Source organism: Paroedura picta, chromosome 11 (assembly GCF_049243985.1).
Source record: "Paroedura picta isolate Pp20150507F chromosome 11, Ppicta_v3.0, whole genome shotgun sequence".
NCBI classification, from domain to species: Eukaryota; Metazoa; Chordata; class Lepidosauria; order Squamata; family Gekkonidae; genus Paroedura; species Paroedura picta.
Genome location: NC_135379.1, coordinates 3,711,005 through 3,738,856, shown reverse-complemented (window position 1 = coordinate 3,738,856; position 27,852 = coordinate 3,711,005). Strand labels below are relative to the sequence as shown.

Genomic DNA, 27,852 nt, shown 5'->3' with positions numbered 1-27,852 from the left:
GCTGGCAGATGTGCTTACAGTAAAAACAGGCCCTGCGCGAGGCCCCCAAATGTGGGAGCTGGTCTCACGGCCCGCCCCGGCCCAGCAACGAGCAAACCGCACAGTTGACTGTGGTCGCAGGACGCTTCTTTGCCCCAGACTGCTGACGGTACCGCTCCACACGGTGCCCACAGCAAGCCCGTCCCTGCAACCAGCTGGGCTCTTCCCACGGACCCAAGTCAGATGCAGGTCAAAGGGGAGGCAGGATGACCCCCCTGCCCTTTAAGAGGCCTCGGAAACTTGTTTGGAGCTTCTTCTAGGGCTGGTTGGGGATGGGGACCTGGGGACCTGGTTTACAGAAGGCTATTTCCAGAAGCCTTCTCTGCTTTGGGTCTCTTCGGGACATAAGTAGAAGAAGAAGAGTTGGTTCTTATATGCCGCTTTTCTCTCCCCGAAGGAGGCTCAAAGTGGCTTGCAGTCACCTTCCCTTTCCTCTCCCCACAACAGACACCCTGTGAGGTGGGTGAGGCTGAGAGAGCCCTGATATCACTGCTTGGTCAGAACAGTTTTATCAGTGCCGTGGCGAGCCCAAGGTCACCCAGCTGGCTGCATTTGGAGGAGTGCAGAATTGAACCTGGCATGCCAGATTAGAAGTCCGCACTCCTAACCACTACACCAAACTGGTAAATGGCTCCCTCTGCTTAACAGCCCCCCCCCACCAGCGCAGTGGTAATTCCAGGGGATCCCCAGGTCCCACCTGGAGTCTGGCATCCCTACCATGGGCTTAACTGCAATCCTAGTATACCCAGAAGGGTTGGAAAGGGCAGATCCCCCCTCCAGTTAATAAGAGTGTGGGAGCTCCATTTCAATGAGCGAAGCCAAGCAGGGGTCGGGAGGTCCAAGCCCGTCTCCATTTCCTGCACGGCCTCAGTCGAAAGCACAGGTAGGGAGGTTCCCCTTTTGCAAATGGAGGGAGATCTAGGATGCAGTTTCCGCCCCCCTGAGCGGCTGGGCAGTAGATTCAGGAGACACAAAAGGAAATGCTTCAGTACACAGCAAGGGATTAAAATGTGGCATTCATGGCCAGAGTATATAGCTCTGGCCACAGGGACACAGGGATAAATAGCTTTAAAGGGTGATTAGATAGATTCGTGGAGGATAGATCACTCAGTGGCTACTAGCCATGGTATATGAGTGGAACCTCCATGTTCAGAGGCAGTCAACCTCTGAATCCCAGTGCCAGGAGGCAACATCCGGGGAAAACCTCAGCCTCTGTTGGCCCTCCAGAGGAGCTGGTTGGCCTCTGTGGCACAAGAAGAAGAAGAAGAAGAGTTGGTTCTTATATGCCGCTTTTCCCTACCCGAAGGAGGCTCAAAGCGGCTTACAGTCGCCTTCCCATTCCCAAGAGGCTGGACTAGATGGACTCTCCCTGGTCTGACCCAGCAGGGCTCTTCTTAGGCTCCTGTGAAGACTTCATCCTCTCTGCCCAGTTGTTGGTCATCAAGAGAATCCACGGGGTCCTACTTAGGTTCTTATCAGGGGAAGGCCTCAGCCTCTCTTGTTGTCCCTCCAGGGGGACAGGTTGGCCACTGTGTGAGACAGGAGGCTGGACGAGATGGACCCTCCCTGGTCTGACCAGCAGGGCTCTTCTGCGGTTCCTATGAAGGCCTCAGCTTCTCTGCCCTGTTGTTGGCCCTCCAGAGGAATCTACGGGGTCTTACTTAGGTTCTTCTCAGGGGAAGGCCTTGGCCTCTCTGTCCTCTTGTCTCTCCAGAGGAGCTGGCCGGCCCCTGTGTGAGACAGGAGGCTGGACTAGATGTGCTCTCCCTGGTCTGACCCACCAGGGCCCTGCTGATGTCCTTGAGGCCTCCAATGTGTGGAATGAATTCCCATAAGCATAAGAAATGTCACAGACTTTTCCCACATTCAGCACTGAGGCTGTCTTGGCAAACGTCCAATATTTACATGCTCACACATTTGGAGATCAATTGGGTTTGATCAGGGAGCAAAGAGAGCAGAACGGGCTAATGATGCCAGGATAAAAATAGCTGCCCTGCAGCAACAGTTCATTATTTATAACACACACACACACCTTTTTTTTTCTTGCACATTACAGTTCCCCACACTAAATTGGAAGAGACTCAATATAGGCCTCCCGGCACAATCAGAACTCACAGCTCTCCTGCGCACACCGAAACCGTGCAAAGATAGCAAATCCTGACATCGATTAAAATCAATGCATTGAGGGATCTGTGTGGCCGCACATGTCCACCATGCTCTGATGGTCTCTTTCTCCTGCATTATGCTCGGCCTGCCTTGGAAGACGGCTTGGAAGTGCCCGTCGATGCCATGTGCCTCTGCACGTTGGCCCAAATCCCCGGGAACACATCTTGGCAGTCCCAGAAGCTGTGCTCAAGCTGCCAATCCGATTCGGGGCCAAAAAACAAACTGCGATCATCACCTTCCTGGCCCTAAAGAGTCTAAAATTAGGGAACGCCATCTTCTATAGGTCCTATGGAGCTTGATGTAGTGGTTCGGAGAGGTGACTTATTATCCAGAGAACTGAGTTTGATTCTATACTCCTCCACGTGCAGCCAACAGGGTGACCTTGGGCCATATACAGATCTCTCAGAGCTCGCTCAGCCCCACCTACGTACACAGGGTAGAGGGGGGGGAGGCAATTGTAAGCTCTCTTGTGACTCCTTCAGGTAGTAACAAAGCAGTGTACACAAACCAACTCTTCTTATCTGGAGGGCCAAGCATGATTCCACGCTTCTCCACTTGCAACCAGCTTGATGACCTCGGGTCAATCACAGTTCTGTCAGAGTCCTCTCAGCCCCATTGCCTCACAGGGTGTCTGTTGTAGGGAGAGGAAGGGAAGGTGATTGTAAGCTGCTTTGAGACTTTGTTGGGTAGTATAAAGCAGGATAAAAATCCAAGATTTCTAATTTGGAGACCTGGGTTTGATCCCCCACTCCTTCGGCACATGCAGCCAGCTTATACCTAGAATTAAACTTTGTTAGTCTGCAAGGTGCCCCTGGACTCAAACTTTGTGCTGTTGCTTCAGACCAACATGGAGAACCCCCCTGAATCTACCCCCCCCCCCAAGTATCTGGTTACAGAGCTAGTCTGTCCTTCTAGGCCTGAGGCCCTTCAGCCACAGGTGAAAGCAGCATAGAAATGGGGGTGAGTGTGGACCCCAAACCCTGCTGCTGCCTCGAATACAACATTTGTATGGAAGCCGCGTAACCTCGGGACTTGGCATGAAAAGCCCTGCACTTCATTAGCTGTGCTGCTGATTGTTCCTTCCCTCCCCTTCCCCTGCTGATCAAAGTCTTTTTGGAAGCAGGTCTATTTTCAGCCCTCCTCCTTCAAATACCTGTTCAGCCGCTTGGAGGGAAACAAGGCATTTTCATTCCTGGGCTTGTCCCGCTTTGCTGCCCTCCGCCAAATGGTGAAACAGCCTCAAATGTATTTATTTAGGGGTTTTTTTTTTACAGGCTGCCTCTCTCAGGGAATCTTCCTGAGTGGCATCGCAAAAACAACGTATGGAAACGCAAGTCATAAAGAAGCTAAATGTTTTTCTCCCTCTCCCAAAATACTGGAGCCGGCGGTCATCCAATGAAGCTGGTGGGCTGGAGGTTTAGGGCGGACGAAAGAGAGTGATTAAAATGGGGGATTGGCTGGACATAGTGGTGTCTGCAGGAATAAATAGGCTGAAAGTGGGGTTAAATAGATATGTGGAGGATATATGGAGGATATGTCTATATGGAGGATATGTCTATCGGTGGCTACCAGCCGAAGTAACAGAGGGGAACCTCCACATTCTGAATCCCAGAGCCAGGAGGCAACGTCAAAGGAAGGCATGGACCTTTGTCCTCTGTTGTTGGCGGTCCAGAGGAATTGGCTGGCCACTGTGTGAGATAACATGCTGGACTAGATGGACCATTGCTCCATCTCGGAGTTTTTTATCATCCCCTACCCTTCCTCTCCCCACAGCAGACATTCCACGAGGTAGATGGGGCTGAGAAAGCTCTGAGAGAACTGCTGTGCAAGAACAGTCCTAAGAGAACTGTGCCTAGTCCACAGTGACCCAACTGGCTGCATGTCGAAGAGCGGGGAATCATGCCCGGTTCCCCAGAGTAGAGGGTGCTGCTCTTAACCACCAATTTCACCCCCTAGCTGGCAGTCCTACAATACGGATTACACCGGCTTCCATCTCCTGGGTGGACTGACAGAGACCCATCTGATTTGCAGGCCCCACAGATTTCGACTAGCTCCGGACTAGGCCATTCCTGGTTTGAGCCATTTGGTTGCACTAAAGGGTACACGGGGAGTAAATAATGGAAGTGGCAGAGCATGGAACGTTCCGGAACATTCTGCCACGAGGAACTGTATTTGTCGATGAGCTGGCCTCGTCGCATCCCTCCACCCAGGACCGTGGGGAGGCCAGATGGGCCCCCCATTCCCTCTCCCTGGAGCTCCGGAACGCCATGCATAGCAACGGCAAGGTTGCAATTTGCAGCCTGAAGGAAACAGAAACCCACGGCACATTTCCAGCGTGTGCTATCGTAAAAGGAGATCTCGAAATAACCCTAACCTTTCGAGCAACCAAAAGGATAGATTCCAGTGTTGGTCTGAAGTAGCCCAATAAAATGAGAGTCCGGGAGCACCTTTAAGACCAACAAAGATTCATTCAGGGCGTGAGCTTTCGAGTGCAAGCACTCAAAAGCTCACGCCCTGAATAAATCTTTGTTGGTCTTAAAGGCGCTCCCGGACGCTGATTCTTTTGAGCAACAACAGGGAAGGAATACAACCAGGCGGCCTCTAGGAATGTATATTCAGCTGTGTTTTGCCGCCAGGCAGCTGGACAATGTTCCAAGGCCTTTTGTGTGACCATAATAATTCCTTGGCTTTTTTTTTTTTCCAGGAATGGGGAGGCGGGGGGGGTGAACAAACAAGACAAAATGGAGAGATGTTGCTCCAGTTGGTCAGAAATAGGCCTGGTCTCTGGAACTCAGTCTGTGGTCAGGGAAACATGCCTGACCTTTCCAAGGGAAGGGCCTGCCCCTCGAACTGTAATAGGTGTTTGCATTTTAAAAAGAGCAAATCCGGCAACGGGTGGGGCTGGAAGGAGACCGAAGCTGCAGACGCTTCTTGGAGTCAACAACAAAAGCTGTTCAGCAGGCAATGTTCTAGAACATTCTGCCGCGGGGAAGTATATATTTATGGATAAACAGGTGGAGAGGCGCCATGGGGTGTGCTCCGAGGCACATCTCTCTCGAGCACATTTCACTGAGCCTGTCTTTCTACCCAGAAGCCCACTGGACAATGTTCCCCATCCAACATTCACAACAACCCTGTCAGGTAGGCTAGGCTGAGAGAGGTTGTGAGCAGCCCAAGTTCACTGCATGAGGTTCGGAACTGTGTGGGAATCCAAACCACTTCTCCTGCATCCAAGTTTGATTCCTGGCTCTCTGGTCTGCCACCCACACAGGCCAGCCCCCTGACTGCAGTGCCCATGTGGAAATTTGGGGGAGGAGTTTAAAGCCTGAGGTGGGCAGGGTGTGGGCATGGGAGAGGTGTCAACTGGTTAGCATGCCAGCATCTACCTTCCCATTTTCTGTAGGGGCACTTATCTTTGTCACCTGGAGATCCAGCCACTACCTGGAGATTGGCAACTCTTGGGGGGAGCTAATCTGTACTTCACTCTTCCAGGGTTTTCTGGAGAGCTGAGAGCTCTGACAGGACTGCTTGATTAGAGCAGCATTATTAGGACTGTGACAAGCCCAAAATCACCTAGCTGGCTGCACGTGGAGGAGAAGCGGGGAATCAAACTCGGCTCGCCAGATTAGAAGCCGCCACTCTTAACCACGGCATCACGTCGGCTCTCAGCGGTTCTCTCAGAGCTCTCTAAGCCTCATCTATCTCACAGGGTGCATGCAGAGGGGAGAGGAAGGGGAAGGTGTTTATAAGCGACTTCAGGTAGTGAAAAGTGGGGTATAAAAACCTGAGCTCTTCTTTTTATTTTCTTCTCCTTCTTCTGCAGAACAGCTTATATCATGAGCCGCAAACAAACGGACACAAACCCTAGTTTCCTAATCCTGTAGACAAGCGGATTAATAAATGCAGACAAGCCCACAACTACAGACGGCTAGAATCTAGACCAGGGGTAGTCAAACTGCGGCCCTCCAGATGTCCATGGACTACAATTCCCAGGAGCCCCTGCCAGCGAATGCTGGCAGGGGCTCATGGGAATTGTAGTCCATGGACATCTGGAGGGCCGCAGTTTGACTACCCCTGCCTCTTCGATGATTATAAACATAGGAGCCCTTCCTCACACTGATGGCCTCCCTGTTGTCTTCTGGTTTCTTATCCTGGGATCCTGTGTTGTTTGTTACCCAGCTGGAGGTTGGCAACCATCGGGATGGGATGGGAAGGCTTAAAAGTCGCAGGTCAATAAGGGGCAGCGTAACGCCGGGACAAAGGAAAAGGGGGTCATCTTTCTTTGTGAAGACAGCCACTGGCTTGTTACGCTGTCCAGGCTCCCTAAATGCATAGTAGCGTGAGGCTACATTTCATTTTAAAGAACATTCTTTCGTGGGGGAGAGCAGAGATTGTGTATAACCCGCTGCATTCAAAGAGAAAGGCAAATCAAACGCAGGGTCGTGGCAGTCTTGGCTGCATCTGACAGTCCTTCACACCAACCTGGCCGTCAAACCGCAGGGGGGACGTACTTAGCAGGGAAAGGAAGGCCTCTGTCCTGTTTCGCATACAGATCCTGTCTGTAAGAGAATAACCAAGGACACTTCATGTCCTCTCACTTATCTGAGGGTTACCAGGTCTACTAGTTTGGGTCTACATCCCACTCTCCGGATGTATCTTGCCCCCTTGAACTCCCCTCCTTCCAACTCACCTGAACCCGGAAGAACATTGCAATGAGCTGAGCTTGCCTGGAAGTGACATCAGCACACTAGAGTCATGGCGGGGGGGGGGGGGGTGACACTCTGGTAGAGGGGCAAAACTCCATGATATGAAGCAAATTGTATCATAGAGTTTTGCCCCAAAGCCAGAGCGTCACCCCTGACGTCTCCTACTTCCAGGGGATGTCGGGATGTCTGGAGATCCTGGAGAGCTCCCCTCATCCCCTAGGTGGATGGACCTGGCAAACCTGTTTGCCATTCAGGCGACAAGCTGTTCCCTCACCCTGCCATGGGGAAGGTCCTTTTCAGATCTACAGCCCCTGATCTCTCCCTGCTGCAGATCCCCTCTCCCTGTGTGATTATTTAGAGGAGAGGCAACTATTTCGCAGGCATTGAGGGGAGCATTCTCGTGCCAAGATTAACGGCTTAACTCCTGGGCAACGCAGGCTCTTTCTACGATCCCTATCATCGGGGTCAGGAAGCTTCGGTCCCAGGTTCAAGACAGTGGCCATGATGCCTCATCTCCAGTGTAGGAAGGCACTGTTCTATAGCACATCTCTTGGGGTAATCCCCCCCCAAAGGCCAGTGCAAGTGAGGGAAATTCAGCATAGTGGTTTACTCATCCGGAGCTGACGTGGGAGAAAGCCCGCCCCGGTGATTCATGAAGCCCGTCTCAAAAGGAACGTTCTGGAAAAGAAATTATAAGGGACCAGCAGGGTGGGTTTCGTCAGGCGGCTTGGCTCAAGCGTTACTCCAGAGCAGTTTTGTTGTGTGCCTCGTTTTCTTTTTTTAAAATATGCATTTTATTTTGGGCACTGCGGAAACAGACGGCGTTACAAACGGCTCCTGAGGAAGAATTTCTGACTCCGCCGGCCGATGTTGTTGTAACAACAAATGGGTCAAAACCAGCTAAATATTATTGTCTGGGACCTGGGGTGGGTCACTTAGGACAAAGAGGCCCCAAATTCACCAAAGTCTCATTTTAAAAAGTGGAAAAGAGCAATACGGAAAGGGTGGGAGGGGGAATTTTCCAAAAATGTACGGGATGTGGCTCTATTTAAAACAACAGTCACCCAACAGTTGGGAAGAAGGCCAAGGTGTTTTGGTTGCAAATCAGAGAAGAGAATCATAGAATCGTAGGACCTCCAGGGTCATCTAGTCCAACCCCTCTGCACAATGCAGGAAGAATTCGTTTCTCTCATTTCTAAACAACATAGAGTTGCAAACTCTGGCTTGAGAAATTCCTGAAGATTTGGGAGTGAAGAGATATGGAGGGACCTCAGTGAAAGCTCTACTTATGTTCTTCGGAAGGCCTCAGCCTCTCTGCCCTGCTGTTGGCCGTCCAGAGGAACTGGTTGGCCACCGTGTGAGACGGGATGCTGGACTAGATGGACCCTCACTGGTCTGATCCAGCAGGGCTTTCCTTTTGTTCTTTTGAAGGCCTCGGCCTCTCTGCCCTGTTCTTGGCCCTCCGGGGGAACTATTTGGTTCCTTTGCTCCCGCTGGCAGCCCTGCCTCCACAACTCCTTGTTTAAAAACAGCATTCACATTCCCAGCTACGCTTCCCCCCTCCCTCACACACACAGCCTACAGTTTGACCCAGTGGTTTTGTCACTAGAAGCTGAATTTGGAAAAATCAGCCAAGAGGAAAATACGTTGGAGATGAGGAAACTGGTCTCATGGGGGTGTGGGAAGAGGAAGCAGCCAACGAAGTGACAGAAGGAAAGAGGGATGGCCAGATAGACCCAGAGGTTCTCCTGACTTTGAAGCACTGGTTTTTTGGACCCCTCATTTAGGTACCCAAAGGAGTCTCAGGGTGGCTTACAATGACCTTCCCTTCCTCTCCTCATCACAGACACCCTGTGGTGGGGAGTGAGGCTGAGTGAGCTCTGAGAGAAGTGTGACTGGCCGAACGTCACCCAGCTGGCTGCACATGGAGGAGGGGAAGGGAATCAAACCCAGTTTTCAAGATTAAAGGCAGCCACTATTAACCATCACACCAATCCGGCTCTGGAAAGATCAGCAAACATTGTCTTTATTTCGTTGAGGTAGATACCTGTTTGGCCACCATTCAGACTTGAGAACTGAGAAACTCTGGAATGCAGGTCTCCCAGAGCTCAACGCATCCGGGAAGCAAAAGCTAAATCTCCCACATTTCAGCAAAGCGGCTCCACTCCCCTGCCCCCCTCCCCTGAGCAATTTAAGACGGGAATCAATGAAGACTCCTGAGCCATTCAAGTTAATGAGCATTTTCCTTATAGCGAGAAATTCTTTGGTTTCCTTTGGCTGGCCAGCTTCTTGGAACAGGTGTGGCTTTCTTTGAGGTTGTCAGCCAAGGGACGATGGAGATTGATTAACTGACTCCCATTTATTGATTAATCCATTCAATTTAAATACATATTAAATATTGCGTAAAACCTCAGCGGAGGTGCCTTTGAGGATCCTGGTGGATTGGCTTATAAGTGTGCAAAGTTACAATCAAATGTTCTCAGCATTACAGAACGCACCTGACTCCAAAACCACTTCAGAACAAACAAGTTCAAGGCCCATCAGCGTCAGAAGAAGCCTTGGCACTTCACAAATTAGGGATGCTGCTGTTGAGCCAGCCCTACATCCTAGTATTGCACGTGAAAGGGTGCTCCGTCCCTCCCTCCCCCGATAAGAAGAGTAGGAAAGGAAAAATTATTTTGCTGTTAAAAGGAAGAGGTGTCTAACATGCAAGAGACAAACGGTTCTTCTTCAGTGCAACGAAGATAAGCACTCCGATTTATGCATTTTCATTCTCTGTTCTCTCCATGTATCTTTGTGATTGGTTACTGCATAGCAAAAGAGTCCCCTACACATGTGTGAGTTTTGCATTACAGCCTCATGTGCCAGATTGGTTCCTGTTCTCAGATGTTCCCTCTGATTTTCTCGCAGATTTTCTCGCAGAGCAGTTCTCTCAGAGCTCTCTCCACCCCACCTAGCTCCCTGGGTGTCTGTTGTTGGGAGAGGAAGGGAAAGGGGGCTGTAAGCCGCTGTGGGACTCCCTCAGGCAGAGAAAAGCGGGGTATAACAAAAGCCCAGCTCTTCTTCCTGCGAGCTTTCTTCACTGTCCGAATTTCACCTCCCTATACATTAACAGAAAGGACCATAGTGTGAATTATCCCGACCTTTGGTTTCCGGGACCTTTTCTTGATCCTTCATGGCTGCCCATCCCAGCATCCATTTCCTTCCGACTTCTTTGTTCCAGCCCTTGGTTGACGACTGAACCATAGAAAGTCTTTCATTTCAGTTTTGTCATGGCCAACCTTACAACTGTGCCATTTCCCTGTTGACTTTACTTCTGTCTTCTTGAAGTTCAGCAGTCGTCCCGCTTTGGCACTTCCTCCTTTAACCTTCATCAACAGTCATTCCAGGTCTCCATTGCTTTCAGCCAGAAACGTGGCATCTCCTGCCTATCTCAAACTGTTAATGCTGTTTCCGTCGACTTTTGCTCTGCACGGTACCAGCCCGGTTGAAATGAGATGCTGTACATTGCCGAATGGCCCAGGAATTGGACCAGAAGATCCCGTAGATCCCCCTCCACCATTCTGGCAACCCTTATCCCCTTCCCCAGACTAGGCTCTGAGCCAACCTGTCAGTCTTCGCCCAGGCTCCGTGGCCCAGGTCCTTCCTCTTCATCACCTTGCCATCAAAACCAGCATCCAGCAGTCCGCGGCTCTGAAAAGGCTCCTGCCGTTTCCTCCATCCTGGATGAATCATCGCGCTCTTCCCTGTGCCCTTTAAAATTCAAGAGTGTGCTGAACAAACAGCAGATGGCCAAGTGAACTGTGGGGTGTAATTCCTGCTGGAGCTTCGGTGCCATCCCACCCGGTCGAGCTGGCACCGGTTCATGACTGGTGAATGTCTGCAAGCCGGCTAATAACGCCCTGCAGGCTATTAGAGCGTACCTGAGAATGCAGGGAGCCCTGCGGGATGAGACCAGTGGTCCATCTAGTGCAGCCTCCCGTCTCACCCAGGGGCCAGCCAGTCCCTCTGCAGGGCCAGCCACAGGGCAGAGAGGCCGAGGTCTTCCCCTGATAAGATGTTCAGAAGAGCCCTGCTGGGTCAGGCCAGGGAGGGTCCCTCCAGTCCAGCCTCCCTTCTCACCCAGCGGCCAGCCAGTTCCTCTGCAGGGCCAGCCACAGGGCAGAGAGGCCGAGACCTTCCCCTGAGAAGACCCTCAGAAGAGCCCTGCTGGGTCAGGCCAGGGAGGGTCCCTCCAGTCCAGCCTCCCATCTCACCCAGCGGCCAGCCAGTTCCTCTGCAGGGCCAGCCACAGGGCAGAGAGGCCGAGACCTTCCCCTGAGAAGACCCTCAGAAGAGCCCTGCTGGGTCAGGCCAGTCTCCCATCTCACCCAGCGGCCAGCCAGTTCCTCTCCAGGGCCAGCCACAGGGCAGAGAGGCCGAGGCCTTCTCCTGAGAAGACCCTCAGAAGAGCCCTGCTGGGTCAGGCCAGGGAGGGTCCCTCCAGTCCAGCCTCCCATCTCACAAAGGGGCCAGCCAGTTCCTCTGCAGGGCCAGCCACGGGGCAAAGAGGCTGAGGCCTTCCTAAGAACATCAGGAGAGCCCTGCTGGATCAGACCAGGGGTCCCTCCAGTCCAGCCTCCCGTCTCACCCAGGGGGCAGCCAGTCCCTCTGGAAGGGCAACAACAGGGCAGAGAGGCTGAGGCCTTCCCCTGAGAAGAACCTCAGAAGAGCAACTGTTCTCACACTCCAAACTATGGCACAGAAAGAGATTCCCTTCTTGCCGTGCCCTACCCCTGAAGATGCCAGCCACAGTAACTGGTGAAATGTCCTAAACTAAGCAGACCAGATCAAGCAGCCTGGAAAATCCATAACCACCAGCTGGCTCCGGCTGTGGAAGCCTTCAAAATGTCAAATTTTGCCTGCCTCATCTGACACCATCGGTTTGGGGTTCTTGCCTACAGCACTTTCCCCCAATAAAGAAGACCATGGGATTGATTGTACGGCAAGAGGCCAGAGTTCAGCTGGGCTCTGTCTTGAAGCATTTCCCTCCATCCCCCAATGCAATTCCAACCATCATTCTGATGTATTTTTCGACATCACCAAATTGTCATTTTATAGTTTCACTTGGAAGCTGGGAATCGTAAAAGCGTTACAAGTTATTTCCATGTTTCACCGCCTGGCATTGTGAGGGTTTTTTTTTTTTAATGTGCTTCATTATCCGAGTGATAAAAGCGGCAAGCGGTCCTTTAATTTTTCCTTCTAAAAGCAAACATACGGCACAGAGCAGAGGCAGAGAGAGGCATTGTAAAAGCGGTTCTCAGCCTTACGCTTGCTATAATTCATGCTGAACACCCCCAAAAACATTTTAATGGAGGAGCCCTCACACCACGGCCGTAAGAATGTAAATGGACTCTCTGTAACAAGTGAAGCAGGCAGGCCGACCGAGGGAGTGGCCACGTGTGCGCATGTGTGCGTTAAGCCTCTGGTTTTGATTTTACAGCAGGTGGGATCAGAAAAGAACAAGGGTCCAGTAGTCGCATAAAGACTAACAAAATTTGTGGGGGGTAGGAGCTTTTGGGGGTCACTGCTCACTTCTTCAGATAGGCTGCTCCTGACTTGAGCAGGGGGTTGGACTAGATGGCCTGTATGGCCCCTTCCGGTTCTAGGGTCTTATGATTCTATGACTGCACGTCCTCCCGGAAGGACACCTTTACGCAGTGCTTCATTTCATAGAATCATAGAGTTGGAAGGGTCCATAGAGGCCATCTAGTCCAACCCCCTGCTCAATGCAGGATCAGCCCAAAGCATCCTAAAGCAGGTTCCTATCCCAAATTTCCCAACAATATTTGATTCTGCTTTGCTTTCTGTTTTTGCACTCCAGACAGAGTCTCGGTCCCTTATGGCAGCAGGTTTCGTGAGAGCTCCCCCGGGGTTACGCAACCTTTCCCAGAAGTTCGGATGGCCGCTGATATCGCTGGAGGTTGCTGGAGCCCCCTTCCCTTGTTGATCTACAGGCTTCGTCTCTTTCTCCACCATGGAAATGGGGATTGATCGATTGATTCTTTAAGCAACATGGTGCTCCACTTTCTCTGCATAGTCAAACTCCCCAACAGACATCGGGAAGCCGTTTGAGGTGGAAATGGGGACAGCCACAAAGGATGCTGAAGCAAGGTAGCAACAGTAGCGTATTTTTGGCCCGGGAGTGACCAAAATCAAATGAATAAATAAAGAAGACGGGGAAAGAAGGATGATTTTGGCACCTCTTTCTTTTGTTTTGACTCCCCAATCGTGATTTGGATTGGTTTCTCCCTTGTGCAAATCGAAGACGGCATTTTCTTTTGGCAGCATATTCCGCTTATTTGCCTGAAACCAGTTTCTGTAAGAATGTCCTGTCTTCTCATTCTTACTTGTATGTCAGTGAATCAGCCCTGGACAAAAAATTCTTCCTGGGCAGGGTCTAAACTGAGATCCTCGATGTAAACAAAATAAAATATAACTGCTTTTGATGGCAAAAGAAAATGCACGATGCACGCATACGAAGCGAGCAACCCTAAAAAGCCAATAGGGAAAAATGGAGAATGGAAACCTGATAACAACACAAAGCATCATTCTAAAAAGCTGTTAAATAATTTACTATTGAACCCCCTGCATTAATACCCAGCCAGAGGGCTTTTATGCCTTCTTATTTTCCTTGATTGCAAGTGCCTGTTTCTTTGAGCCCCCCCCCCCCCCCGTTCTACAGATGTTTGGCTCCCACTACTGGTCAAATCAATACCAGGCAAGTTTATTTCCGGCATATCTCCCTGCAAAGATGTAGGACAGAAAATGATGTGATATAAAATTGACCACTAGAGGGAGAAAAACAAAAACTCCCCTTCCAAGAAACAGGAACCTGCTAAGGACTATTTCAGGACCACAAAGATGGTGTTACAAAGGTTCAGAATATCAGACCAGTGGTCCATCTAGTTCAGCATCTTGTTTCCCACAGTGGCCAACCAATTCCTCTGGAAGTCCTGTAAAATGCAAGAGAGGCCAAGGCCTTCCCCTGGTAAGAACATAAGAAGAACCCTGCTGGATCAGACCAGTGGCCATCCAGTGCCTCTGGAGGTCCAACAGCAGGCCATAGAGACTGAGGCTTTCCCCTGATGTTTCCTCCAGGCACGACAATTCAGAGATTGACTGTCTCTAAATGTGGAGGTCACCTTTAGTCGATATGGCTGGTAGACGCTGCTAGCTCTATCCCCCATATATATATGCACAATTAGGGATGTCTGTCCCCAAGTGGGACTTGTTGACCCTCCATGCAATTATAGCTCATCTCCAGACTAAAAAGATCTGTTCCCCTGAAGAAAATAGCTGCTTAGAAAGTGAGGGTGTTCCCCCGTCCCAAATCTGACCCAATCCCAGCTCCGCCTGCAAAGTCCCCAAGTATTTCCCAACCCTGACCTGGCATCCCTACACACAATAATTCCCCCCCCCCCTTATCTCTGCCCAAGCAGGGTTTTGAAACAGCACAGACTTGAGAAAAGCACGCTTTGAGGAAACAGCCCAATTCTGAGAGGGCCAGCATAAAAATAACTCACTTTTATCTTACACAGACGCATCCCACCAAAGGAGGCTATGAGCTGTCACACACATTCATGTGGATTTCAGGTCGAATCCCAGAGTTCTCTGGAGAACTAGCATGTCTTTTGGTCCCTCCTTCTAAATGAAACCTTTCTTCAAAGGCTTCTTAAACCATGACACAGACCCAAAGAAGAAAGAAAAGAAATCACAACTGATATGAAAAACGTTTCTCTAAAGAGTGGAGAAGAAGCAACGAGGCTTCCGATCTTATCCATGACGGTTAAAAATCCAGTTATTCTCTTGTACATTATGCTAATGCATCAAAGTGAACATTGGCCAGAGCATCATACCACTCAAAGAAGCGGTGCAAGATCAAGAGATTTGGTGACAGCTCTGTGCCACAGGATCACCAGCAATCGGACACGGACGACTGGCTAACATCATCACACCATCAGTACATCAAATGAGTCCTCGAAACCACAAGCCAATTTTTCGTGTTTCTTGACGTCATGCAGAAAGTCCGTCAAAGGTGTCCAGCTGTCTGAAAACACTGCCCTTTTCTTTTCTTGAAGGTGGCTGAGTTCAGCCAGTGTGGCCCAATTCGGCCGTCTTTATCCACCATTCTTCAGCACTGGGCTTTTCCATTTCTGAACCAAGATCAAATTTGGTGGAATGTGTAAAATCTGCACTGTGCATGACTCAGCAGCATATGAAGAATACCCTACAGGGGGTCATCAGAGGAAATATATTGTTTAGCTTAGCATCTTTTCAAATAAGCTCCTCCTGCTTGGCTCCATTGGAGACTTCCTGCTCCTTCCTCCGGTTTTCCCTCCTGAATGTTAGTCAGTTAGTCAGTTAGGTCTACCCTCCTCCTCTCTTACTCACAAAGTTTGTTTCTCCTCTCCATAAAGCTATTTTATTCTTTTAAGCGGCCTGAGCTCACTAGTCAGCTTTTTGCATATTTAAACTCTCCCAACAAGATTCAGACGTGATGCAGGCAATGTGCAAAACACTCAGCTGTGGAATTCCTCACACATGCCGTCTTGTTCACTGCTGCCCATGAACAGTTGAGCAGAATCTCTTGCGAGTGTGTTCGAAGTCTCTCTTTCCTGATGATTTCCCGCCAGGAATCTCTGGACCGATTCTGGTGCCCCCCTAGATCTGGTTCTCGGTACCATGGAGAATCGCCCGCTGGTTCCCGCCCACGAAGCACACAGTGCGGATCATGCCTGGCTCTGCCTCCCAATCGGATATATTTGAACGGGGACCTTGGGTTCGGGTCAGTAGTGAATTCACCAAGACAAATGCTAGGAACTTTGCCAGGCTATCAAGACCCTTGCCAAGAACAAGCCAAAGAAGTACAGATTATGTTAGGGAAGCAGCCAGTCGTGGGAGGGAGGGATGGCCACTCTGTGATTAAAAAGCCCCCTTTTAAAGCCAGCATTTTGTGAGAGAGGAGAAGAAGAGCTGTTCTGGTATAACCTGCTTTTCATGACCCAAAGGAGTCCCAAAGTGGTCTAAAACTCCTTTCCCTTCCTCTCCCCACAACTGACACCCTGCAAAGTAGGTGGGGTTGGTGTCCATATCTTGAGATGAGATAGCGTGAACATTTCTACTGGTGGAAATGATCTCTGCTGTTAAGGGAGATCACTGAGCATTCTAGATCTCCAGGTCCCACCTGGAGACTGGCACTAGATCTCCAGGTTCCGCCTGGAGACTGGCCAGGCCCTTGGACTTGTCCTCTGAGATTCCAAAGCTCCTGTCATTCCTGGCAAACATGGCTGCCCAACAGAGCCATTAAGAGGTGATCTTGCCGAGTGCCTCTCTCTTTTCTCTGCATAGCCATGTCTTTGGCAGCCCTTCGACCTAAATACCAAGAAATGCCAAGTTCAAAGCTAATGTTACCCCCGTTGCTTTTCTTTTGTTAATCCAGAAGTTTCCGCCAGGCTGTTTAAGAGACCGGGAGGGAGAGCTCAAAGGCTTGTTCAGACCTTCTGGCAACCTGATAATGGCAGGATCCCGCTTCCTGCAGTCAAGTTACCTTGGCAAGGTGAGGCTGCCAACCTCCAGGGAGCCCCCAGAGATGGCCTGCTGTGGCAATTGCTCTCCCACGCAACAGAAATCCGTTTCCCTGGAGGGAATGGCTGCTTTGAAAGGTGGATGGCAATGGCAGGGGCTCATGGTAATATATTTTATAAAAAATAACATATTATATATATTATTTTTCTATGCAAGGCTCTTATATCAGGCCTCACCTTGATAAATCTTTAACCTTTTTCGTTTATTGATGGGGGGGGGGGTCCAAGCTGGTGAGATGTGAGAAGGGGAGGGACTTCAGGGAGAGCATGATACCATAAATTCCACCTTCCAGAGCAGCCCTTTTCTCAGGGGGAACTGATCTCTCTTGCCCGCAGAGGAGTCATCATCCCAGGCGATCTCCAGCTGCCACCTGGAGGTTGGCAACTCCACTGACCTACCAGGCACTACTGTATTTTTTAGCTCCCCCCCCCCCCGGGTCCATCAGAGCCACTGAGAACCAACCTCAGCCCTTTCCTTCTAAAAAGAACTGGTTCCTCAGGATCATAAACCCGGAGGGAGAGAAATGACTGCACCCCCTCCATACACACACACACACACACACACACACACAAAAGCTCTCGTCTAAGGCAGAGGAGGAGAATATATGAGCTTTTTTGGCCACCGGGGAGAGTGGCTATCGATTCTGGGGGAACGCTCTACGCGCGGCTTAATTCACGGCCCTCTTCCACTCCGAAGGCGCTCTCTAATTCCATATCATTATGTTTTCATGCCCCCACACATTCCAACTGTCTCATCCACCGAGGTTTTATTAGGCTCGGCGTAATTTAGAGCTGCGGGGCCTGCCTTCAGCCTGACCTATTTTTAGCTGTTTTTGCATTTGAGCATCTTTCACACACACACACCCTTCCCAGAAGAAAAAAGTGGGTTCGAAGAACCAATGCCACACCGAGCAGTGTGAGGTCACACAACTGTGGCATCAGGTGCCCAAAGATCCTGGACCGGTGCAGCCAGGCACCCTTGAAGCTGCAGCTACAATTCACCACTGCTCCTGTGGCTACATCTGCATCAGTCATTCTCCAACAGGGCTGCCACCTGAAAATCTCCTGACATTTCCCAAGCTGGAACTGGCAACGCTAGTGAAATTGCAGGGCAGGTGCTGGTATTGGGTTACTGTGTCCCTTACCAAAAAAATAAATAAAAACCAAGGGAGATTACAAGATGCCATTCCTATCCAAGGTTCAAGAGTCCAAAAATCAGCCAAGCACAGTAGCCGGGTCCAAGAGGTCACAGTCTTTAGGCAAGGCAGTAAAAACATATAGCTTATGTTGCATCCGTGCCCCTACAGCACCCTTGAGAGGTTTTATAGCTAAAAGCTAGCTGCTCAGACTTAATTCTGCAATGACTCATCGTCACTTTCATCAGGTAGCCGACCTCGAGCCATAAGGCGAGCGCTTCTCCCTTTAGCTTGCAGCTCTGCTCTAAGCCTGTCTCCACCTCTCATGGTGCAGTTGATCCTGCAGGACTGGAAAGAGGCAGCTGGCTTTTATCGGCAGGATCAGATGAGGAGAAACGACTCTGTAGAAGCTGTAAGTCTTGGCATGCTTGCAACTTCTTCTCTCGTTAGTTGGCTCTTGTTGCCTCTGGCCTGGCTATGGTAGCCCTTTCCAGTTTGTAATAAGCTGTCAGGAGACCCACTGCCCGTGCAGTGACTTTTAAAAAAATCTCCCAAGAAATATATTACAAAAAAGGTAAAGTATTCAGGTAGATCCAGCACACTTTCATGTTGCAGTCAAAAGCAGAGAAGCCTGTTCACAAAACACATAGAAGAAAATCGTCTGTCTCTCAGATGGTGCTATTTACTCTTCCTCTTTACTGATTCTGTAATAAGTAGTTGGCATTAGACTTCTGGTGAAATCTTTTAATGCCGCTATATTGAGCCAAAGGAGGAAAAAAATCTTCAGCAAATAATGTACTGTCAAAGAAATGAAACCAATCGTAGCCCAACAGGAAAAGAACAACCTTCTTAGAACTTTCTAATGTAATGTGTTGTATGTTTTTTTTTTAAATAAAAGGTTACTAGAGAGACCAGGTGTTGCTTTAGGTAATCATCAAGTAAGAAGAGAGAAACAGTCCAGGGACAAAATTTACATCAGAGCAGGAACTTTTGTGACTCATTGCTCACTTCTTCAGATATTGCTAGAATATGAGTCCATTTGCCCCAATATCTCGGAGTCTGAAGTAGTTTCAGATGCCACATGACAATAACTGGTGAACAACAACAGCAGCAGCCATGATTGGATTAGGTGTGATATGCGGTGTGTGTGTGTGTGTGTGTGGAGAAATCACCATCGGTAATGGGACAAAAAACCTAGGTCTTTTTTCAGTCCAGGAGGATGCATTCTCATAAGCTTCATTATCAGTTGCAATCCAGCAGTGTCCCTTTCTAATTTGAGTACCAGCGTGATACTGTGGTTAAAAAGCAACAAGAACCAGGTTTGATTCCCCACTCCTCCTCCACATGCAGCCAGCTGGGTGACCTTGGGCTAGTCTCAGTCCTGTTAGAACTGTTCTCACAGAACACTTCTGTCAGGGCTCTCTCAGCCTCACCTCCCTCCCAGGGCATCCCAAATCAGAGGTTCTTCCACTGAGCCATGGCCCCTCCCCAAAGTCAGCTGGGGCAACTTCCAAACTGGATTGACTCCTGGCAACTCTCGTCAAAGAAACAAAATCGTGCTTCGCTGAAACGTTCAGCTTCCCCCTGTCCAGGCCGGGAGCCCAACTCCAGATCACAGCTCGCTTGTCGTCCAAGACGGAAAGAATGATTCATCGAGCCCAAACTGACCGATCGGAGTTTTGGAGACGTTTGACGCCGCCTTGCCAAGAAAGATATTTGAGGCCCTCGCTCCGAAGCTGGAGAAAGCAGCCTGGTAAACCAAGCTCCCTTTCCGGAGATGCCGGCTCCGAGCCAGGTTCCCTTTTCTGTGTTTACTATTATGTGGGGCACAAACAGCCGGGTTGCTAAGAGCGGCGCTGGGCAGCGGCAATAAAAAGAGCTTTGTTGACCAAGGTCCTCTTCGGAGTGGGGAGGCGTCACACCATTTTTACTGGGTTCAGTCCTTAACCCCTCCAGTCCCCAGAAGCTCAAATCGAATCCCATTGGAAACCAACCTGTTGAGTGGAGCTTGTGACACACACACAAACACACACACCAGTGACCATAAAGCTACGACTTGAAAGATGAGCCAACTCCAGGCTAAGCAGCTCTCATTGGATCTCAGAAGCTAAGCAGGGTCAGCCCTGGTTGGTACTTGGATGAGAGACCACCAAGAAGTTCAGGGTCACTATGTAGAGGCAGGCCACGGCAAGCCACCTTTGAGCATTTCTTGCCTTGAAGACCCTGCAGGTTCCTCCCTCCCCAAACCAGCTGTGAATTGACGGCACTTTCCCACCCCCAAATGCTCATCCCCTTTTAAAAGGAACCAAACCAGCATCTTCGGATTAGTTTGCTGCTGGGGAGACATTTTTCTCCAGGGCGGTGGGTGAGAAAGAGACCGGCTTTCCAAAGGGGAATTTCTGGGTGGAAGGGGATCCCAACTGGGGACCTCCTTCCTCACACATTAACAACAAGGTTACTCGGAAGGAAGAGGGCATTCCTGGCAACCCCGAGCCAGTTGTTGGTTTCCTGGCAAGTAGGGCTAAATAGGGACATGCCTGGCAATTCGGGGTCTGTGGAGGGCAGGGTTTGGGGAAGGAAAGGGACCTTGATGGGTGGAATACCCTTCTGTCCTGTGGAGGTCTGTTGAAATCCTGGCAGATCTCCAGGCCCCACCTGGAAAAGAATTATCATCTATTTAATTCAGGGGTAGGCAAACTGTGACCCTCCAGATGTCCATGGACTACAATTCCCATGAGCCCCTGCCAGCATTCGCAATCCAGCAGTGGCAGGGGCTCATGGGAATTGTAGTCCATGGACATCTGGAGGGCCACAGTTTGCCTACCCCTGATTTAATTATGACAATTTTTGTTGATTGCCTTTGTGTGCGGCCTCCTTTCTGTCGCGTGCCCCCCTGGAGGTTGGCAAGCCTTTGATTCCCCAGAAAGGTGTGGGGGACAGAAATCAGCTGGACTGAAATGTGCATTGTATTTATTTTTCCGAAGTGCTGTATTTGCATTCTGAGAGCAGGCGCTGTTACTTGCGCTGGCCGTACGGTGGGGGCATTAGAGACCCCCGGCTTGAGCCAAGAAATGTTCCACTGCAGCAGGGATCTGGAGGGCAGCTTCGGAAAGGGCCTTTGCAAACCGTGGCGTGCCCGATTTGCATAAGACCTTGGCTAAATAAATACTTGGAAGGCCCGGTGAATTATAAACCGGACGTGGTCCTCTGCTGTTGGCAGGAGCCGAGAAAACTGCAGGCGGAACAAATTATTCTGGAGTGGTCAAAGGAGAGGCTTGACAGAAGATTCGGCGCTTGGGTCTAAATCACGACTTGACAGCAGACAGCAGAATCCGGTCCAACCTAACCCCCCCCCCTTCCCTGCAGCAAAAGAAAATGCAGGGGGGGGGCAGCGTTGACATCACCGCATTTCAATCTCCTCCATCGAAATGAAGGGCAGCCCCGCCCAGAGAGTGTAGCAGAGAAACTCAAAATGCGGTGACATCATGTGTTTTGTTTCCCTGCATGTGGCTGGCAGGCCAAAATCATTGTGGCACCCATCAGCTCTTTTCTTGCTTTCCATCAAGTGTTTTGCGAAAGTGGTCAGGGTCAGGTGGGGTACTGCAACACCGCCCTGGCAAGGTTGCTCCAGCTCCAGGGGCAGGTAAAAGAGGGAAGGAGGAGGAGGAGAGTTCCTTTCTAAGGTGGTTAGTGGGTGAGTCTAGTTAGATTTAGTCAGCCGCTTTTGGTCATTTTGGGATTGTTCTAGTTGATTTTAATGAAATTTTATTGGGGCTTTTATACATGTTGTAACCCGCCACGAGCCACTGGGAGTGGCAGGCTAGAAATCTAAATCTAAATCTAAATCTAAATCTAAATCTAAATCTGTTCTCTTAGGGCTGTTCTCACAGATCAGTCCTGCATAGTGCAGGGGGTTCGCTGGCAGGGGCTCAAGGGAACTGTAGTCCATGGACATCTGGAGGGCTGCAGTTTGACTACCCCTGGTCGACCCAATCAGTCAGAAGTTCTGTTTGGTAAAAGCCCCACGACTTTCTAAAAGCACTTGGTGGGCACCAGAAAAGGCGTCGGCCAGCACCCTCGTGTCCACGGCACCCTCTTGGGGACAGCGTCGCCAGCCTCCAGGGACGCCTCTCTGATTTCAAACCAATTGAACGCGGCTGCTTGTTGAGGGGGTCCCGCCCCCCCTTTCTTGCAAGTCACTCAGGAAGTCGATGAGTGACTTTGATATGAATATCCTTATTCTCACATTTGTGCGGAGCATCTGTTATGAATTTCTTTTCCCCATCCAGTTCCAAGAACTTGAAGGCAGCGGCCCCTTCCGAGAACAGATCGAGCCTTAATTTGTCCGCCCCGAGATGTCAGGAGAATGACAGGCTAGCCGCTGACATATGGGGACGGTTTGGGCAGTGGGGAGGAAAGGGATCCTGAGAATGGATCAGAAGCGATGGAGGGAACGTTTCGGATGCGTTGCGTGGCCCCCAACCCCTTCCCGATCCCATAATTCCAATCTGGGCTCAAGTCCTGATGTTGTCATGCTGCGGAAAGTCAGGGGGTGTAGACTTGATCCGTGCACAGATGGGAAGCCATCTGGAGAAGGGTCGCCTGCTCCGGGCTGGGAAAAAACTGGAGATTTTGGGATGGACAAGAGAAGACACTTAGCCCAGACAATGTGGAACTCGCTGCCGCAGGATGTCATGATGGCCACAGCAATAAATGGCTTTAAAAGGAGATTCACAGAGAATAAGTCTGTCAGGGGCTGCTGACCAGGGGGACTAAAGGGAGCCTCCTCGTTCAGAGGAACTAGAGCCAGGAGGCAACATCAAGGGAAGGCCACTGTGTGACTCAGACTGCTGGCCTGGATGGGCCATTGGCCTGTTCCAACATGGCTTCTCCTGTGTTCCTGCATTGGATATATACCTGTAGGTACATTTAACGTACTGTGAACTGAGCAACCTCCGGAAAGGTTAACTTGCTACAGCGACAAGGCCACCAAGAGAGAAAAGAGAGGGGTCCTACCGTAAGATGAAACAGAAGGCAATCAATGGCCAAGGAGGCTCAACAATTATAGCTACAGGGTTGGTGGTAGATAGTAGTGGCTGGAGATCTCCCACCATCACAACTGCTCGTCAGGAGAAAATGCCTCCTTTGCAGACTCTATGGCATTAGACTCTATTTGAAGCCCCTCCCCGCCCCAAGCCACACCCTCCTGAGGCTCCTCCCCTAAAATCTCCAGGTATTTCCAAACCTGGAGCCGGCAACCCAGTCCAGCCACCACCTGGGAATTGGTTTACGTGCTCATTAATGCCTGTCTGCACCAGGCGTACGTTGCTGCAAACGTAACCTATGGCACTAATTGTCCCCTTGTGGCCCAAACCTATGTGTTTTTACTCAGAGGTAAGCGCAGCTTCATGCCATGCCTTGCTTTCCAGTCAGCGTGCACAAAACGGTAGCCTTGGGGTGCCATTAGATACACCTGCTGGGTACGACACAAAACCCTGGCAGCATAGCTAGAACTGTATAGGAAAAAAAGAAAGAGAGAAGATTGCACTATGCCTCTCCACAGAGCCTATTTTTAAAGTGGCGACTGTCATGTTGAAGAGCTTGTCATGTAAATCAGCCTGAGAATAACACCTGGTTAAATGGAACGGCACGCTTGACAGGTACGTGGATTGTGAAGAAACGCACTTTTTCTTTGGAGCTTTGAAATGAGCAAAACCTTCACTCCTGAGTTTTAAAAGTCGTCGTTCCCCCTCTCTTAGGCAGACAGGAGGAAATCAGCTAATTTCCTCTTGGCATTCCTTTTACAATAGTATAATAAAGATGGTGGAGGTCTATGTGGTACAGAGAACAACTACCAGCACCCGTAGTGATAAAGCTCACTTCTTCAGAGAAGTGAGCATGGAAGTAAGATGGCCAATCAATCGATCAATCATTTGCCATTTCCATAGTGGAGAAAGAGACGAGGCCTGTAGAGCAACAGGGGAAAGGGGCTCCGGTGATGTCTAATGAATTCAGTGGCCATCTGAACTTCTGGGATAAGGTGCGTAACCACTGGGGACCTCTCGCCTAACCCCAGGGTTTCCTGGTTGGGAATCCCCGGCTTCTAGAAAGAAATCTTGGCAATCAAACTGAAAGGGATGCTGGCTCAGAAAGCACGTGGCCAATCCGGAAGCTTCTGCCCATGCACTGCCTACATAAATTCTCAGCTTTCAACAAGAGTGTCCCATAGATTTTCCACTAATCTCAAATACCCACTTTTTTACAATATCCTAGCGCTGACACCAGACTCTGCTGTAATGGATTCTATGTTGGGGTGTGTGCGTGCTAATTTGCAGATGGTGGGGGGAAATTGACGCCTGTGCAGTCACTCAGGGTTCAAGCCACAGGCACTGCTTCCATTAGCGCGATAAATAGCCCCCCTCCTGATTGCCCATGGGGTCAGGCTCGAAAATGGCCATAATCTTATTTTTTTGAAAATTGACTCAAGCCTGTATATTATAGCTGACAGCTGAACCCGAACCGTTGCAAAGATGCTAGGGCCCAAAATCATCTATGCCGGGGCTCGTGAAGTTTAAAATCAGGTTTAATAAATACTAGAAAGGGACCATTAAAAAAAATCCAAGTTAATGAGCATTGCTGATTCTTACAGTTGAGCGTTCAGAGAATTTACATTCATTAAACCGGGTGAATGGCTTGGAAGCCTGCCAGGATTCATTTAGACAGATTCTACATCTCAAGAATGCATAGAGGGTAGGATGGGAATGTAGATCTTGCAAGGAGGTTAAAAAAAAAAGAGAATCAAACGCAGATACTTGGCATAGGACCCACCTGGATAGCCCAGGTAAATTTGATCCCGTCAGATTTTGGAATACAGTCTTGGGCCATTACATCAAAAATCACAAGATGTCCTAGTCCTGCTGTTTACTGCATGGGTCAGACCCCACCTGGAGTCCTGCGTGCAGCTCTGGAGGCCTCACTCCAAAAAAGACATGGACAAAATTGGCAGGGTATAGGGGAGAGTGACGAGGATGGGGACCAAGCCCTATGAGGACAGGTGGAGGGACTTGGGAATGCCCAGCCTGGAGAAGAGGAGGTGGAGAGGGGACAGGATGGCTCTCTTGGAGTCTTTGAAAGCTGTTGCTTTGAGGAAGGCAGGGAGTGATTGCTGTTGGCAGCAGAGGAGAGGACCCGGAGTCATGGGTTTTAAAAACATTTGTATTTTCCAGGGGAACTCTCTCTGTAGTCTAGAGATGATCTGGAATTCCAGGGGATTAGGGAAGCCAGCTCTGGATTGGGAAATACCTGCAGACTTTGGGGGTGGAGCCGGCAGTGGGCGGGGTTTGGCGCAGGGAGGGACCTCAGTGTTGTATAATGCAACCATTTTCCCCAGGGGAACTGATCTCTCTAGTCTGGAGATGGCCTGTAACTCTGCGGGGGAATCCCATCAGGTGCAGTGTATAACGATCCCTAAATGTGTGTTTTGAAGACCTACCATTGAAATGCTAGGCCTAGAAGAAGAGTTGGTTCTTACACCCCACTTTTTTTACTGCCCCCCACCCCCCGCAGGTCCTCAAAGTGTCTGACAATCACAGCAAACCCCCTGTGAGGTAGGTGGGGCTGAGAGGGAGCTCTGAGAGAACTGTGGCTGGCCTGAGGTCACCAAGCAGGATTCATGTGCCAGAGTGGGGAGTCAAACCCAGTTCTCCAGATTAGAGTCCGCTGCTTTTTAACCCCTGCTTCACACGGTGCCAACTGTCCATTCTACAGGGCACCCAATGGGGAGATAGACCGCCTTCCAGAGCATGTAGAATATCCTTTGACTGTACAAGGGCTTTTTGGGGTTTTGCAAGTTCCACTCCTCCTGAAGCATGGAAAGCCTGGCACAGGGTGTCAGTTCGGGGAGGGCGGAGAGTGGAAAGTTCAAAAACTGAAGAGGCCTCATTACAGGGTGGCTGACATCTGTGGGTATTTGTGTGTGTGTATGGGGGGGGGACTGGCGCATGCAAAAGGAATGAGAGAGGCCTGCCATCTAGCGGGGTTGGCCTGCCGCTTCACGCTGCCGGTTGCATAACCTCCTCAGGAAGAGGCTATTTTAAATGCAAAAGAAGGCTCTTATGCAAATTGGAGGCTGAAAAACACAGAGGAATTGTCCAACATTGTGCAAAAGGCAGGCAGGCAGGCAGGCAGGCAGGCAGGCAGGCAGGCAGGCAGGCAGGCAGGCAGGAAGGAAGGAAGGAAGGAAGGAAGGAAGGAAGGAAGGAAGGAAGGAAGGAAGGAAGGAAGGAAGGAAGGAAGGAAGGAAGGAAGGAAGGAAGGGCTGTAGCTTTATCATCTGCTTGGCACGGAAAAGGTCCCAGGTTCAATCCCCAGCATCTCCAGTTAAAATACCTGGCGGTAGATTATGTGAAAAACCATTGCCTGAGACCCTGGAGGGCTGCTGCCAGTATGAGTAGGCAATTTGACTTTGATAGATTAAGGGTCTGATTCAAGACAAGCAGTTTCGTGGGAAGGAAGATTGTAAACCAAGAGATAGTTGGCGGGGCGGTGATGAAAAAGGATTGTAACCATAAGCGGTAGCGGTAGCAGAACGTGGGTGATGTGAACAGTAAACATGACAACAGCGCAGTCGGAAACGCTTCAAATGTATGATGTCGGACTTTGTCCGCCTCAACAGTTCCCTTTTTGACATTTTAGGCTTCTCTATCCTGATGGCTTGGGGAGGGGGGAGGGGGGAGGGAGCAAAACAGCAGGAAAATTAAAAATCACATTCTCTAGAAAGATAATTGAAGCCGACACGAACCTCTTCCTTTTCCAGGATGATTCTAATATCCATTCCTCCCTGGTAGCTTCAGGTTTACGGGGTTAGGATGGAATGATTTATCGTTGCAGCTGAAGGAGGTGACTGGCCTTGCTGTGATGGATAAGACAGCTGGGATCTGCTCCGTGGGGCTGCAAGAAGGATCAGGAAAGAAGGACGAAATCAGTCAGTGTCACCCGGACTGAGCTACGAGAGGTCGGTGGAAGGCCACCCTGTCTCCTGAGTGTCTCCCCAAAGGCTGCAGGAGCAGACGGAGAGAGCAGAGCAATGCATCACCCCTTTCTCACCAGACCCAAACAAATCACTCAGTGATTGGAATTCGTGAGGCCTTCTTCACTGGGCCCTGCAGGAAAATTGACCTGCAGTTTCCATTACGGACCAGTTTGATATGCAAACTCAATTTTGCACCCCGCACATCCCACAAATAAAGCCTACCCGGATTATAATTCTTTATAATCAACCCTCCGAGTGGCCATTTCCTTCTGGAGGACCAATTGCTGCCTCCTGGAGTCCAGCGGGAATAGCAACAGATCTCCACCCACCAACCGGAGGTGGGCAGCCCCAAATGCAAGCAACGCCAAGGCAGAGAGCGGCGAGCCAATGTGACGTCTGCAGACAAATGTTCTGTTGAAACCGATGAGCAGACAATCCCATCCATGGCAAGTCAGGCATGGTTCTTTGGGCACACTCAAACCAATCCATTGACCACGTTCTGTGCCTTTGTCTCTTCCCCTTAAATGTAAGCCATGTGAGAAGTATAACTTCCATGGCCTTAATTTTGTGCAGCCATCCTTCCAACAAACTCATCATGGGGAGCTTTAGAAACATAAAATCATAGGGTTGGATGAGACCTCCTGGGTCATCTAGTCCAACCCCCTGCTCTATGCAGGACACTCACAACACTCTCGCTCCTCCACTGTCACCTGCCACCCCCTTGAACCTTCACAGAATCAGCTGCTCTGTCCAGCCTCTGTTTAAAAATCTCCAAAGATGGAGAACCCACCACCTCCGGAGGAAGCCTGTTCCACTGAGGAAGCACTCTAGCTGTCAGGAACTTCTTCCGGATGTTTAGACAGAATTTCTTTTGCTTTAATTTCATCCCCTTGGTTCCGGTCTGGTCTGCAGAGCAGCCTTTAAACTACTTGGAAGCTTTGCATGCCTTTTGAACAGGCCATTGGCACATCAGGGGTAGTCAAACTGCGGCCCTCCAGAGGTCCATGGACTACAATTCCCATGAGCCCCTGCCAGCGAACGCTGGCAGGGGCTCATGGGAATTGTAGTCCATGGACCTCTGGAGGGCCGCAGTTTGACTATTCCTGCTCCACATAAATTTCCTTCAGGGGACCCTGCAAACGGTGGAC

The 27,852-nt window shown here is 50.1% G+C and overlaps 1 long non-coding RNA gene across 1 annotated transcript in view; it reads right to left on the bottom strand.

Annotated features, from left to right (window-relative positions):
- The window catches only part of LOC143820511 (uncharacterized), a 35,269-nt gene that overhangs the window by 7,219 nt on the left and 198 nt on the right, over positions 1 to 27,852 (bottom strand). Inside the window, exon 2 of the long non-coding RNA XR_013225376.1 lies at positions 26,474 to 26,622. This is a non-coding gene — a long non-coding RNA (uncharacterized LOC143820511). The remainder of the gene's footprint in view (positions 1 to 26,473; positions 26,623 to 27,852) is intronic.